The sequence below is a fragment of the Oryx dammah genome, unplaced genomic scaffold (genome assembly GCF_014754425.2).
Source record: "Oryx dammah isolate SB20612 unplaced genomic scaffold, SCBI_Odam_1.1 HiC_scaffold_17, whole genome shotgun sequence".
Lineage (NCBI taxonomy): Eukaryota > Metazoa > Chordata > Mammalia > Artiodactyla > Bovidae > Oryx > Oryx dammah.
Genome location: NW_024070201.1, coordinates 49001488 through 49016891, shown reverse-complemented (window position 1 = coordinate 49016891; position 15404 = coordinate 49001488). Strand labels below are relative to the sequence as shown.

Genomic DNA, 15404 nt, shown 5'->3' with positions numbered 1-15404 from the left:
GGACTACTAAATTTTAAAGATCTTTTTCTGAAAATGAAATAAATCATTTTAAGGAAATCTCCTAGCACTCAGCACTTTCTTCTTTGTTGTATCTTTGCTACAATAGCTTCCTTATAGATGATTCTGGAAAAAATTTTGTGTGGAGTGTTGTTTCTTTAATCTCACCTAGAATCCCTTTAAATTAACAGTTATATCAGATGCCTTATCAGTGGTTATACTTATTTTCAAAAAAACTTTATTATTTTTAAAATAAAACTTTGTTTTATAAAAGAATTCTTATACTATAGAGGTTATTTTTTCTTGTGTATTTTTCCTTTAGTGGCTCTTCAAAGGCAGTTCCTTTTGAATTTCATCGTTTAACAGAATATAGCAGATATGTTTAATTGGAACATGAAGGAAAACTTATGTTTTACTGGATAGCAATCTCCCGTGCTCCATAGTTTGTAATTTTGTTTTTAATCTTAAGAAATATTTGTTCAAATTACATTTGCTTACAAATGAAGTTTAAAAAAGATTGCCTTTCACATCCTATTTAATCCCATTTTTCACTGCAGCAAGAAGGAAATAGTGTTTCACTAGTGATCTATGCCTTGCAGTTTTCACAAGTGGAAAGCCTATATAGAAACTTCTTAACTGAATTGAGTATCTCTAGATTTTAAACATCACAGAATATTTATAGAGGTTTATCTTTAGATTTAATTTTTAAATGTATTTTTAATCATGATAGCTTTATTTCATCTTTATTTAATACAAGGATTGGCAAACTGCACTTGCTTCTATAAATAAAGCCATATTCACTTGTATATTATCTATGACTACTTTTGTACTATAATGGCAGAGTTATTTAGTCACAATAGAATAGAGGAGATATGGCCTGTGAGCCTAACATATTTACTGTCTGGCCCTTTATAGAAAATGTTTGCTGACCCCTTGATTTAGTGTGACATATTAAGGCACAGTGGAAATGGCAACCCACTCCAGTACCCTTGCCTGGAGAATCCCATGGACAGAGGAGCCTGGAGGGCTACAGTACATGGGGTCGCAAAGAGTCGGACATGACTGAGCGATACGCTAAGGATGCAGTTCATTGTTAATAATAAATGTAAATCCATCTTCTCAGGGATTAAAAAAAAATTTTGAATCTTTTCGGCCAACTTATTATTTGAACCAATTGGAAGGCAATGGCAACCCACTCCAGTACTCTTGCCTGGAGAATCCCATGGATGGAGGAGCCTGGTAGGTTGCGGTCCATGGGGTTGCCAGGAGTCGGGCACGACTGAGCGACTTCACTTTCACTTTTCACTTTCCTACATTGGAGAAGGAAATGGCAACCCACTCCAGCGTTCTTGCCTGGAGAATCCCAGGGATGGAGGAGCCTGGTGGGCTTCCGTCTATGGGGTCGCACAGAGTTGGACACGACTGAAGCGACTTAGCAGCAGCAGCAGCAGCAGCAGATTGTTTTTACCCTGTAGCTGATAGAGAGCTTAAATTATGACTAAAAAGGTCAGCTCTGTCACTTTCTTGTTATTTATTTTTGTGTGTAATTTTAATATTATCTTCAACCCATGGGGATTATTTTTTATTTTTGTTTATTTGCAAGAATCCTTTAAAATCATTTATCTGTGTGATGGAGGTTGGTTTAGTTGGGAAAAAATAGAAACCATAATTCATAAGTTTATTTAGTCAGACATATATTAACTTCAGTATGTCATGGTATCCTGAGAGCACACGAGTGAGTGCAGACAGACACTGCTGCTGCTGCTGCTGCTAAGTCACTTCAGTCGTGTCCGACTCTGTGCGACCCCATAGAAGGCAGCCCACCAGTATTGATGCTTTTGAACTGTGGTGTCGGAGAAGACTCTTGAGAGTCCCTTGGACTGCAAGGAGATCCAACCAGTCCATTCTGAAGGAGATCAGTCCTGGGTGTTCTTTGGAAGGACTGATGCTAAAGCTGAAACTCCAGTACTTTGGCAACCTCATGCGAAGAGTTGACTCATTGGAAAAGACTGATGCTGGGAGGGATTGGGGGCAAGAGGAAAAGGGGACGACAGAGGATGAGATGGCTAGATGGCATCACCGACTTGATGGACGTGAGTTTGAGTGAACTCAGGGAGTTGGTGACGGACAGGGAGGCCTGGCATGCTGCGATTCATGGGGTTGCAAACAGTCGGACACAACTAAGTGACTGAACTGAACTGTATATTAAGTATACAGACTAACAGTGATGCCCTCTCTGAGTCTGTCAAATGTTTCTATAGCATTTATTACATATAAGATGTCCTGAGAATAGAGAGGGAGTTCCACAGTGTTTGAGGGAGAACAGTGTCTGTCTGCTGGAGAAGGCAATGGCACCCCACTCCAGTACTCTTGCCTGGAAAATCCCATGGACGGAGGAGCCTGGTGGGCTGCAGTCCATGGGATTGCTAAGAGTCGGGCACGACTCAGATTTCTTCACAGTCCAACTCTCACATCCATACTTAATATTAGTAAAGCATAATTCTTATATTTTAATGATAAAAACAGGTTAAAATAAGAGTTTTAACATTTCTTTCTGTACTTTTGTTGCAAAGTCTTGAGCATCCCACTTTGGAGATAGCTCTCTTAATATGTATTGTCTGTGTAAATTCTTTCTGAATGTAGGCATAATTCCTGAATAAAAAGGTTGCATGTAGCAACCTTTTATAAGATTTTTCATTGAGAACTGAACTTGAAGTCCAGTGAAGAGCATCTTGTGTGAATAATACTGTCAGCAGCTACGATTAGAGAATCTGCAGGCCAAACAAAGCCTCACTTAGATGCTTCATCTGTTCTTGTCCTGTGTGGATAACCATGTCTCTTCCAAAAAGAGTTTGTATCTAAGTAAATCAAGAATGGAACCGTGGAATGGAGGTGATAGGTCTGTGTCTTCCTGCCATTCTGTAACCCACCAGAAGCACTGCAGTGAGCAAGAAACCACCTAATAGGCTTCATTAAGTGGGGATTTACTTTGGCGAGTTGACAGAAAGATGGAGTCACACTACCTTGTTCAAATTCTGGACTCCTTCTTTTATTAGTTGTGTATTCTTAAGCATGCTTGTTTTAAACTCTCTGTGTCACAGGTTTCTCTTATGTTATGTAGAAGAATGGTATCCAATATATATAGTTGTTTATGAAAAATTAGTTAATCCATATAAAGTGCTTAGGATAGTATCTGCACATATGAAATGCTCAATGAATGTTTGTTAGTATTTCACTTTTTGAAGGTTCAGATTTTGTCAGTACACTGAGAATATTTACCTCTTCAAGCAGACTCTTTTAACTAAGTTTATGAGGCTAATATATAAAAACCTGAAGAATGCCTGTGGTATGGTCTGTTGGTATGACCAGTGTGTTTTTACTGTTGGGTGGCAACATGGAACACCAAATCTTCATCATAAAGCTTATGGTGAACATGGAATCTAGATTAGGGGCTTTAGTTAGATGAATCCAGTGTTTTGTGTATAATGCCAAGATAGCTAAAATGAATGTTTATTACCTTTTCCTGTATTTAAGAATTTCTCCACTTACAATGTTAGACATTTACTTTCAGCCTCTTTTGTAGCTTACCATAGGGACTTCCCTGGTGGCTCAGACGGTAAAGTGTCTGCCTACAATGTGGGAGACCCAGGTTCGATCCCTGGGTCTGAAAGATCCTCTGGAGAAGGAAATGGCAACCCACTCCAGTGCTCTTGCCTGGAAAATCCAGAGTGGACGGAGGAGCCTGGTAGTCTACAATCCATGGGGTCGTAAAGAGTCGGACACGACTGAGCGATTAAACTTTCAACTTTCGTAGGTTCTTTTGGTCTGATCTGCTCACCATGGACTTTGACTCTGAAGAGCTGGTGGTGCAGGGCAGCAGGGACTGCGGTGGTGGTGGTGTGTGTAGCAGGATTGAGATTCCGGAGCAGTAGTGGAGTGGTGTTGCAGGCTGGATCATAGTGGCCAGGGACAGTGGACATTGGCAGTGGAGGCAGAGGTGTCTTGACCAGGCTAACTCTGCTTCCTGATTTTAGGTATTATTCTTGGCATCCATTCCTGGGTTTTCCTTTTCTCCAGGTGAGTGAGCTGTTCTTATAATGTTTTTATTTATTTATTTTTTTCTGCTTAGACTATGCAGAATTAGTTTCAGTTGTTGAATTTACCAGCTAAGTTGTTCCTGCAACTAAGGACTCTGGCTGATACTGATCCAAGCTGATGCATTCATCTCATACCTGATGCATTCAGATCATAGTAGGGATGGAAAGCAACTGGAATGTTTGAACTTCATTGGCTCCCTCTCTTTTTTTTTGTTTTTTGTCTCTTTTTCAGTGTTAGGGTCACTATTCCCAGGGTCTACAGTTGTGCCTGGTATATAAGAGGTACTCAGTAAAACTGTGGAATGAGTGAGTGTTGGGTTCATTCTGCCAATGAACCTATTTGTATGTTGGCTGGTATGTGTCTTTGTGACTCTGCTTTTTCTCAGCTTCCACAGCTGTCCAAAGCTCCCTGATGAAGTACAGATTTTTTCTTTAGGTGTATTAATACATATGTAACCCTACATAACAGTTTCGTTTTACTGGCTTGGGAGCTGTTTTGTCTTTTAAACTCATTTGGCTTATCTGTGCTCTGTGGACTTTTTAGTTTAGCCTTGGGATGCATGATTATCTGTGATTGTGTGTTGCATGTGTGTATGTGTGTATAGCATACACAAAGTGCTGACAAGGACTTAAATTCTTTCCTGGCATTCTGGAAGCCATCATTTCTTGAGTCTTCCTCATGAGGGTTTTTGTGGAATAAAGAAAAGACCATATGCCCACAGACAGTTCTCTACATGAGTGTATGTAAATCTAATAACTCGATGACTTTAAGTAGGTAAGATGTCGTGCTTTTCCCCTGATGGCAGTGTGAGATTGGGAAAGGCAAAAAATACAGGTCCCTTAACTCTCCTATCTGCTCTCTCTTCTTTTTCCTCTGTTCCAGGTCTTCTCTTGAAGAAACTGTAAGGAAAGCGACAATTTGCACCCACATTCTGGTTGTTTGCTTATATTCACTGAGCCCCTCCCTGGGGGCCATAGGATGAGGCCTTTCTGATGTTGGACTTGAGAGGTTGAGGTGGCCTATTCTCGGTTCCTAAGGGTCCTTGCCTCTTCCTGGTGGAGTGGCTGAGGCTGGTGGCAGAGGGCAGTATACCGGAGATCCTTCTCTCTCCATCTCTAGAACACAGTGTTGTAGACTTTGTGTTCTCACAAATCAGGGCTGGGACTTTGTGATGAAGATGTGTGAGCAAGCTCATCAAGAGGCAGGATCATCTGGCCTTCCCTTCTTGAGTTTCAGATGTATTCAAAAGAAACAAGCCTAGAGGGTAGTAACTTGTCTAAGGTGACGCAGTCAGGGCTCAAGTGAGCATCTAAATATATTCTCAAGGGCAAACCAAAGTCCTCTGAACACTGAGCCCCATCTTAGGTCTCCTGTAACATAAAGCTAGGATTTATTCTGCAATTTCATACCCTGAATCGTATGAAGAGTCAACACCTTAGTTCTTATTGCTCTAGTTTGCTCCACACTTCACTTTGGTCTGGAACACACCCCAGTCCTAAGTTGCCTGTCTTGGTCCATAGGTTCAGTTCAGTTCAGTTCAGTCACTCAGTCGTGTCCGACTCTTTGTGACCCCATGAATCGCAGCATGCCAGGCCTCCCTGTCCCTCACCAACTTCCAGAGTTCACTCAAACTCACGTCCATCGAGTCTTTGATGCCATCCAGCCATCTCATCCTCTGTCGTCCCCTTTTCCTCTTACCCCTAATCCCTCCCAGCATCAGAGTCTTTTCCAATGAGTCAACTCTTCGCATGAGGTCGCCAAAGTACTGGAGTTTCAGCTTTAGCATCAGTCCTTCCAAAGAACACCTAGGACTGATCTCCTTCAGAATGGACTGGTTGGATCTCCTTGCAGTCCATGGGACTCTCAAGAGTCTTCTCCAACACCACAGTTCAAAAGCATCAATTCTTCGGTTACCAAGTTTATAGACAACAATCCTGTGCCTCTGTAGACACGTAACCAAGCGATTAATAGAGCTCAGGTTCTGGGAGAACCTCACCTCTTCCCCTACCTCCCCACTCCCAGCAGCCTGCCTGCTTGTAATTTCCTCAGTGCTTAGACAGCTCGAGAGAGAATGGAAACGGCAATATGCCCATCCCCTTTTAGGAGGTAAGGCAGACCCAATTCTTTATGAGTAACCTCTAGCCTTATGGGTCTCTGTGCTATATTAGGTCAAGTGAAAGTGCTCAGTACTTAGGAGGAAATAATAGCCTTCTGCCCTAGGTAGGACTTTTTTTTTTAAGTAACCTATGTTGGACCCTCACTATATGAAATACACTGAACTAGGCCCTTTGAATATGTTATCTCAACCTCTACAGGCTTGTGAGATAGGCATTATTATTATTTTTTCCTAATATTTATCTGTTTATTTGGCTGCATTGGGTCTTAGCTGTGACATGTGGGATCTCTTGTTACAACGCATGGACTCTAGTTGTGGCAGGAGTGCTTACTAGTTGTGGCGCTAGCTTAGTTGCTCCATGGCATGTGGGATCTTGGTTCCCCAATCAGGGATCAAACCTGCATCCCCTGCATTGCAAGGCAGATTCTTAACCACTGGACTACCAGAGAAGTCCTTATTATTGTTATTTTATAGAAGAGATTACTAAAACTCCTCTATAAAATTGACTAACCTACTGTCACACAGCTAAACAACACTTGAATCTAGGCGTTCTGATCTTGTTTTTCCTAAATGACAGTAAAGTTTTTTTTTTTCCCACACTTTTATTTATTTTCAAGAAGTTTAAATTCTTGAAGGGTACAGCATCACACGAATTCTGTGTCCAATGGCCTTCGCAGGAAGGTTGCTTCAGAATTTGGCACGAACCATGCCACTGTTTCCATGAGCTCGAGTGATCTTTCCCCAGATTACTCTGGTTTTGTTAGGTTTTCCACCAGGAGTTACTGTGTTGTTCTTTGCTTTGTACACATAAGCACATCTCTTGCCTAAATAGAATTCAGTTTCATCTCGAGCATATACACCTTCAATTTTCAGGAGAGCAGTGTGTTCCCTTTGGTTCCGTAGACCTCGTTTATAGCCAGCAAAAATTGCCTTGGACCACAGCCTTCCAGACATATTTGTCGTTTTAGAAGTCCTGTTCCCAGCAGGCCTTCACAGGGTCCAAGATGGCTGAAAGAGCGACAGTAAAGTTTACAACTTTCTTTAGTCAATTATCCTTGGGGGCACCTGTGTTATTGAATGAGCCCATTTGGCTCAGAGAAGTGGGGGTGAACGTGAAGGGAGGGGGAGAAGCCCTGTCAGTCTGTGGGCATCAGAGGGAACTCAGTGGCTGCCTATAGCAGAATGGTACCTAGCATAGGCCTGTGTGCCCTTAGTGGACTCAAGTCAGATAGTGGCTGTCCTGTAGGCTAATAAACCATATTCCTTAGCATGGCATTTAAGGCACTCCAAGGTGAGGTTTCTGATTTATAAGTCCTACTTTAAAAACATTAAAAAAAATTGTTTATGTTTTAAAAACGTTTGCCTGCATGGGCTTTTCCCTACTAGTGGCGACTGAGAGCTGCTCTCTAGCTGTGGTGGTCATGCCTCTCATTGTGGTGGCTTCTCTCGGAGTGTGGGCTTTAGGGCACTCAGGCTTCAGCTGCTGTGGCATGTGGGCTCAGCAGTTGTGGCTTCCGGGTTCTAGACACAGGCTTGGTAGTTGTGGCACGTGGGCTTAGTTGCTGCTTGGCGTGTGGGATCCTTCTGTATCAGGGATCAAATGCAAGCCTCTTGCATTGGCAAGGGCATTCTTTATTTACCACTGAGCTACCAGGGAAGTCCCATAACTCCTACTTTATCTCTTCTTACTACTTCCTGTGAAACAAACTGTACTTTGTCCTGCTGCTGCTGCTGCTAAGTCACTGCAGTCGTGTCCGACTCTGTGCGACCCCATAGATGGCAGCCCACTAGGCTCCTCTGTCCCTGGGATTCTCCAGGCAAGAATACTGGAGTGGGTTGCCATTTCCTTCTCCAGTGCATGAAAGTGAAAAGTGAAAATGAAGTTGCTCAGTCGTGCCTGACTCTTAGCGACCCCATGGACTGCAGCCTACGAGGCTCCTCCATCCATGGGATTACTTTGTCCTATTGTTTATCAAATCTGCTGTCATTTTCCACGTATTTATGGGCTCTATTAAGATTCGAGTCAAAAAGTAACCTTTGACAGCTTAGGGCTGTGTAGCTAGTTTTGAATCCCCAGTCACTCCAGAGGCATTTTGTACTGGAGCTCTCTCATTCCTTCATTCATGTGTTCGGTCATTCTAACATTGGGCTTTCCCTCTATGCCAGATACTGCACTAGGCCCTGGGAATCAGCATAATGAACAAGACAGAGGTAGTTCCTGCTCTGCTAGAGCTTACAGTGTAGCAGAGAAGGCAAAAATGAAGCAGATAATCACAGTGAAGTCTGATGACCTGTGCAGTGGAAAATAAGGGATGTGATGAGTTCCACATTGCAGGGGAACTTAATATTGTTTAGGGTGTCGGGAAAGACCTCAACACTACCTTAGTAGTTGACATTTAAATAGAGACCTGAAAATTGAGAAAAAAAATACCTAAGTAATGGGGCTGGGAAAGGCAAATTCTAGGCCACAGGTAGAATATATGCAGAGACTCAGAGGACAGTGATGTGGATAAGGCCACATCCATGTTGGTTCATTCATTAAGCAGCCATTTACAGCTGGTGGCATATAAGACAATCAGACATGGTCTCTACCTGCCCTGGAGACACTCAGGAGTGGTGGTGTTACTCCTTGGTAACTAGGGTGCTAAGGTCATCCTAGGTCTTGGACTCAGTCTCCTGGGTCTCATGTGACAAGACTTAACACCTTTAGTGGCACTGCCTGCCCTTGAGTATTTGGCCCACCTGTCAAGCAAAGAGGATGTAGACCTCAGCTGCAAACTTGTAGCATTTGCTTTCATCTCTGGCTTCACACTTGCCAGATCCTTGGTTAATCTGTGTTCATCTACAGACTTGAGGTTGTTGGAGGTCGAGAAATTGGCTTTTACCCCAGCAGGAGCATAGAAGAGGCTTTCTGGCTAAGATGGAGTTACAATGGTTGTCAGGGTCTGTGCCCCTGGTGCCTTGTATTTATTAGTTGACTTGATTGTGTGGTCTCAGGCCCATCCATTGTCTTGAATGCATCTTTGGTAGTGTTCTGGCTCTGATATTCTGAGCTGTGGCTCCGCTTATAGACAGAAGTCTCAGAGGCTAGCTGCCTTGGATTGTGCATTGCCTAACTTCAGGGTGTACTGTTTATATAGACTGTGTTGTGAATGGGTCACCCCTCCCTGATTGTGTAACAGTGCTTTGTTGTGGCTAGGTAAGGGGAAGAGAAGTTATTTAAACTCTGACTGTGTGCCTCAGGCTAGTGGTTTATATTCTTTACTTCATTTGATAATCTCAGTAATTCTCTGAGGTAAATGCATTGTTCTTCTTGTTTACAGATGAGAAGACTGAAGGTTCAGTGAAGCTAGTGAGTGGTGCCTTGGAATTAGAGCTTGGGTCTGACTGAAGTCCGTGCTTCTCTTCCATTCCCAGCTGTTTCCCAACGTGGTCAGAGACTTCAGGTCTTGCGTGTCATCTTGTTTCCATGGCTTCCTTGGCCTTGTCTGATTTGACTTATCTGCCTGGCCGCCCTGTGTCAGTAACCTAAGGATCCTCAGCCTGGCTGAGGTTCAGGAATGTGTCCTGCTTCAGAGATGCTCTAGAGTCATTTTTTTCCCATCTAAAATTTATTTTTGTGTTTAGCAGGAGGCAATGATATAACTGTAGCTACTCATTTTAAAGGATAAGTCAGCTCTGGATTTGTTGGGCTGCTTTTCTTGCTCCAGCTCCCATAACGTTCTCAGTAGGACAGAGGCTGGGGGTGGCTCACTGAAGATGAGTTGGATGAAAAAGGCATTAGATCTGAGCTTGGGTGATGAGATGAGATTCCTTCAGCCTTTCTGAGTTGCATGGCTGCTAGGGTTGGTTGGCTCTTTATAAATTAGAAATTCATGTCCCTTTGCCAGGGACCTGCGGTTCTTGTTTTTCCCTTTTAGGAGAGGACATGCCTCTTCACTTGGGGTGTCTGGAGCTGCTGACCTTAGAGTGGTAAGGGCTTTTCCTTCCTGGAGTTGTCGGGGGTGTGCTGTGTGGGAGAGGGCTGTGTCAGGCAGAGTCTGGGGGAAGGCGGGAGGGGAGTCGGGGTGTGCATTCACTGCCTCACTTGCTTTTCAGTACTCTTTCCTTCCTTCCTTTCTCTTGGCAGCTCTGCAGTCCTGTTTGAGAAGTAGGATCTAAGTAACAGAAGGCCTCTGGACCCACCTCGCTTGTGCTCCAACTCCCCCAGACTGCTTGCAGGTCCTGAATTCTGTTACCTCTGTCCTTCCCACCCCTAAAAAAGAGGGAAGATGTCCTTTGTGTCTTCTCTGCTCCTCATTGTTTCAAGACTCAGTTTGTAGATATATAAAGTATATATTTAATTTTGGGTACACTGGGTCTTTGCTGTGGCACGTGGGCTTCTCCAGCTGTTGCACTTGGACTGTCTAGCTGTGGTGCGCAGGCTTAGTTGCTCCGCAGCATGTGGAATCTTAGTTCTCTGACCAGGGATCAAACCAGCATCCCCTGCATTGAAAGGCAGATTCTTGACCACTGGACCACCAGGGAAGTCCCTTAAGACTCAGTTTAGATGTTACCTCTTCAGTGACTTGCCTTTAAGTGCTTCTCTCTGTAGAGGTAGGCACCCCTACTTTTGTGCCCCCACGGCACTCTGTACAGGCCTCTGTTGTACCGTGTTCCTCACTGCTTCCCTGTCCACATCTTGAGCCTCTTAAGAGCAAGAGTCTGAGTTGGTTTCATCTCTCTTTAGCAGGCACAGGGCCAGAGGGAGACTAGAATATCAAGAAATTTGAACTGAACTACATTGATGCCTGAATTAGACGGTTGTACAACTATCCTGTGTACCTCCATAAACTAAAAAAGGAGTCTCTTGCATAATTCACTGTATTGTGTTATCTTCTAGGCCCCATAGTCTTTCAAACATGCACTGCAGTAGCTGATTTCCAGAGAGAACAGTGTCCTGCTCTATAGATGTTATCTTTGCCTGCTTTGCCCTTCACCTTACAGTGTTCTTCTAGGCCCCTGGGCCTGATCCAGGGAATGAATAGGGAGGAAATGCCAGAAACAGCCACTCTTGGCATCCTGAATCCTTAATTTGCAGGTTTGGTCTTGTGGGGCAGTGCAAGGTGAGAAAATGGAAATGAACCTGTTCCCTGTAATAGCGGCTGAACTGGTCACCGTCACTGTTGCTGCAGCAGCCACAGCCCTGAGGCACCCACTCCCCTTACTGTCTTCTGGGTCTGAAACATTCAGTTCTTCTACATTAGCTTGCTTGGCTCACCCTGTGATTTCTCACAGGACTGAGAGCCTGAAACAAGTCCTGTTACAGTTGTTTTTCTGCCATCGTCAGGCCACAGACTGAGGTTGTTTATTCCTACCTCTTCATTTTATAGGGGATGAAATTGAAGTTCACGGTAACATGGGGCTAGCTCATGGTCATGTGACTAGTAAGTGTCAGCTGAGGCTAGACACCGGTCATCCAGCTCCCTGCAGAGCGTTCTCTTCCCTGTGCCTCTAATATCAGTTTCCTCTTTCTATTTGTAATTCCTGTAGATTGTGAACTTGGTGGGGGTGAGGGAGACAGGAAACTTGATATCTTTTCCTTCTGTCGCTCCCTCCTCCTGCATAGGCTGGGCAGAGAAAGACGTTCAGGGAAGATGTGGTGAAGCACTGAACAGAAACCTAAGTTGGCCCAGCAAGACCTCATGGGCTAAGCCAGAGGAGACTAAAGAAAGAAGATCCCTCCCGGTTTCACTGGAATATCTTTGGTTTTGGTGATGATTCCTGTGGTTTGGCTTTCCTAGTGTTAAACGCAAATGTGGCTGGAGCATGGAAGAGGTGTGGTTTGTAACCCTGTGTTTTATATGGTGAAAGCCAGATCTGTAATGAAACTTGTGGGAAAATATCACATCTCAGCCCGCTGAGGATGCCTTCAGGTTTTTAGGCTCCTCCCTTGCTCTCCAGTAGCAATCATAGGACATAGAGATGAGGTGCAGCCTTGCTGGCTCCATTACAAGTAGATACCATTGCTTGAGTGCTTACTGTGATTTAGGGAACTGTTTTAGGTATTTCAAAATTCTTTTAATGCTCACAATCCTGCACGAGTAGTTACTACAGTTTTTTCGAGCCTTTCAAATTGACTTTATTGAGATATAGTTTACATAGAGTAAAATGCATTCATTTTAAATGTTCAGTTTGAGTTTTGATAAATATATACAGCTCTGTAAAAATCTATATACCTCCCCTGCAATCAGGATACAGAATACTTCCATCAGTGCGTACTATTATTGTCTTCATTCTACAAGGAGGAATCTGAGATACGGAGGACTTAAAGGATTTGTTCAAGGTCTCATGGCTTGTGATAGAACCAGGATTTGAACCTAGGCTGTCTGACTCCAGAGCCCATGTTCTTAACTGCTGTGCTATTCTGCCTTCCATCTCTTCTTTCGTGGTCCAGCCATTGCCTGTCTTGCCCTGGTGCATTAAGTAATTAAGTACATTAAGAAGTAAGATGACATAGGCTTAAAGTCTAAGCCCTAAAGGGGTCTTGAGGAGCACAAAGCCCAGAGGTAGGCAGTGGGGAGTGATGAGACAGCTATAAGTACCCCTAGAATCTCAAGACCAGAGTAGGCAGAACTACTATGCCCAGGCTTTGCCTCTCCAGGCCTATGAAGAGTGGGGTGGAGTAGGGAGCCTGCTAACAAGGGTATAATATAGTGTCTGAAAAAGGGCCTGGCTCCAAGGCTCACAGAACAAGATATAGAAATATAGATGATAAGACACAGTAGTCTCACATGCTCTGAGACTGCTGTCTGTGGCAGGCTACAGCGAAAGGCACTGGGCACTATAAGGGCCACATGCACAGGCCAGAGCATATGTAAAGGAGGTGAGATGGAGAGGGGCCTTGAAATCTAGTGCTTTGAAGAGGAGTTGAAGGAGCCAGGTTTGGAATTCCTGGAGAAAAAGTAATCATTGTCTTCCTGTCCTTGAAAGGCTGTTCTTTGGAAGAGGGAAAAAAAAAAAATCTTATTTTTCTGTGTGGCTCCGGAAGGCATAACCAGAGCCTTTTGGGTGGACCAGTATAGCATATTTTGGAAAAATTAAAGTGCAGTGAATATGAAATACCTCATCAGCTTGTTATTTGCTTGAAATACAAATAAGGTCAAATGTCTTTCCAATATTAAGATTAATCTCTTGAATGACTGAAATTATCAGGAAATTTAGTATGTTTCTCTTGGGGCTTTTTGTCCCCGCTCTTTCCCTTTGTCAAACTATTCAGGAGATCTAAGGGTTCAGGCTTAGTTCCAGATAGAGGACTAGAGAATTGTATTGTTCTGGTTGTAGGCCCCATATTTTAGCTTCTGCTGATGATAACACAGTGTGGCTTTTAAAAACGAACTTTGCACGGAATGTCGTTTCCTTATTTAGTGTAGCTGTGGGGACTTGGTTCTGCATAAGTGGCTGTGGCTCTTTGAGGAAGGATGATAGTTCTCCTTGAGCGTCACTTGGCCTAGGCTCTGCGGTGCTTGACCCCTCCCGGTCATGTCCATATATACTCATCCACTGGAGAAGGGAGCCCGTTCAGTCTCTGGTTGGCTGGGTCTTGAAGTGTTTCCTAGCCAGCCTTCTTCCATGATCATTTGGGTTATGGTATTGAGTTTGGAACACCCATTCGGACGTTCTTTTTCCTCAGGAGTGAGTACTTACTGTAGGCTGTTACTGCCTCTTCCTTCCTTTAACTTGACTTAAAATCTCAGTCAGTCTGAGAAATTCTAATAGTATTGAACCTCAAAGGAAAAGGTGGTCAAGGTTTCAGTCTTTGTTCCTGGGGGACTTTGAACCCTGTGTATATTTGTATTCATTTTCCCCAGTTTTGCTTTCCAAAGGGTATTGGGGATGGTCTTTGCCAAGTATCAGATCCTGTTGCATCTTTTTCCTCAAAGACGGCGACGTGTGCCTACTTGCCTTATATTAATCTAGTTAATGGGAGCTAAAAAAGCCCCTCAGGAACAGTGATGTGCCTCAAGATGACTTGATGTTTCTAAGACAGAGAGGGGCTGATAACTTTTAAAATGGCCATTTTTCTCTAACTAGTTTGAATTGTTGTTTAATCCAGTCCTTAATACACAAGGAAGATTTTTTTGAAGTACTGTAACTCCTGGTCATTGGAGTAGGCCACACAGAGATAGGAGTGCTTTGACATTTCAGCTGTTAAAAAGAGACTAGCTGCGTAGGGCCCCTGTGAGGAAATGCTGAATTCCTTAATATGATAAGACCACCATCCAGAATGAGTAAGGTTAGCATTAGAAGATGTAAGAAGGGGCAGCTGGACCATGTCATCTGAGCCTCAGTCTTGAAACACTTTCCTGCATGGAGGGACTGTTTAGTAAACATCTGTGCTGTTAATACCACCAGACCAGCTTCAGGAAGGCACTGCTTTCCTTTCATGTTTAGGTCCAAGTTGAGTATAGGGACTTTTTTTTTTTAACACTATCATGCAACTGAGTCCTACACAAAATTTAGACAACAATTTTTTATAGACTCAGACATGGCAATAGGACTCTAAACATAATTATTGAAACTAGAGAGTCTGGCTTATAAAATGCTGTTTGATATCTGAGGCTCTCAGAAGACCAGTAGTGCCATGACAGTTATCTTATCTGGTCATGGGATGGAAGAAAGATGAGAAATGGATGTGGGTAAGGATGCATTTCATCTGAAAAGCACTTCTAGCTCTGAGATTCTATGAGTCTTCTAGGCTTTTCCATCCTGCAAATTCTAGAACTGACTTTGTGCAGTGATTCCTGGAAATCTTACGGGCCCAACAGGGGGTCAGTAAAGTGAGTGATATGATGCAGTTGAGGCTACCGCTGACCTCACTTCCCCGTTTCTCCCCTCAGCTGCCCTCCCCTTAAAGCCAGAGAAATGCAGATATGAAATAGAGCCTCTTGTGTTTTGCATGGGGCTTCCCCGGTGGCTCAGCGGTAAAGAATCTGTCTGCAGTGCAGGAGCCACAGGAGATGGGGGTTCAATCCCTTGATTGGGAAGACGCCCTGGAGTAGGAAATGGCAACCTACTCCAATATTCTTGCTTAAGTTCCACGGGCAGAGGAGCCTGATGGGCTACAGTCCATGGGGCTGTGAAGAGTCGGAGACAACTGAGCAACTGAGCCACCATGTTATGTATGCTTTACACAGTTAAAAAAACCCATAGC

The 15404-nt window shown here is 43.6% G+C and overlaps 1 protein-coding gene and 1 pseudogene across 6 annotated transcripts in view; one reads left to right on the top strand and one right to left on the bottom strand.

The window, feature by feature from the left end:
* STIM1 (stromal interaction molecule 1) overlaps window positions 1-15404 on the top strand; it is a 201827-nt gene that overhangs the window by 72404 nt on the left and 114019 nt on the right. The window lies entirely within an intron of this gene.
* LOC120876707 lies at window positions 6794-7224 on the bottom strand (annotated as a pseudogene).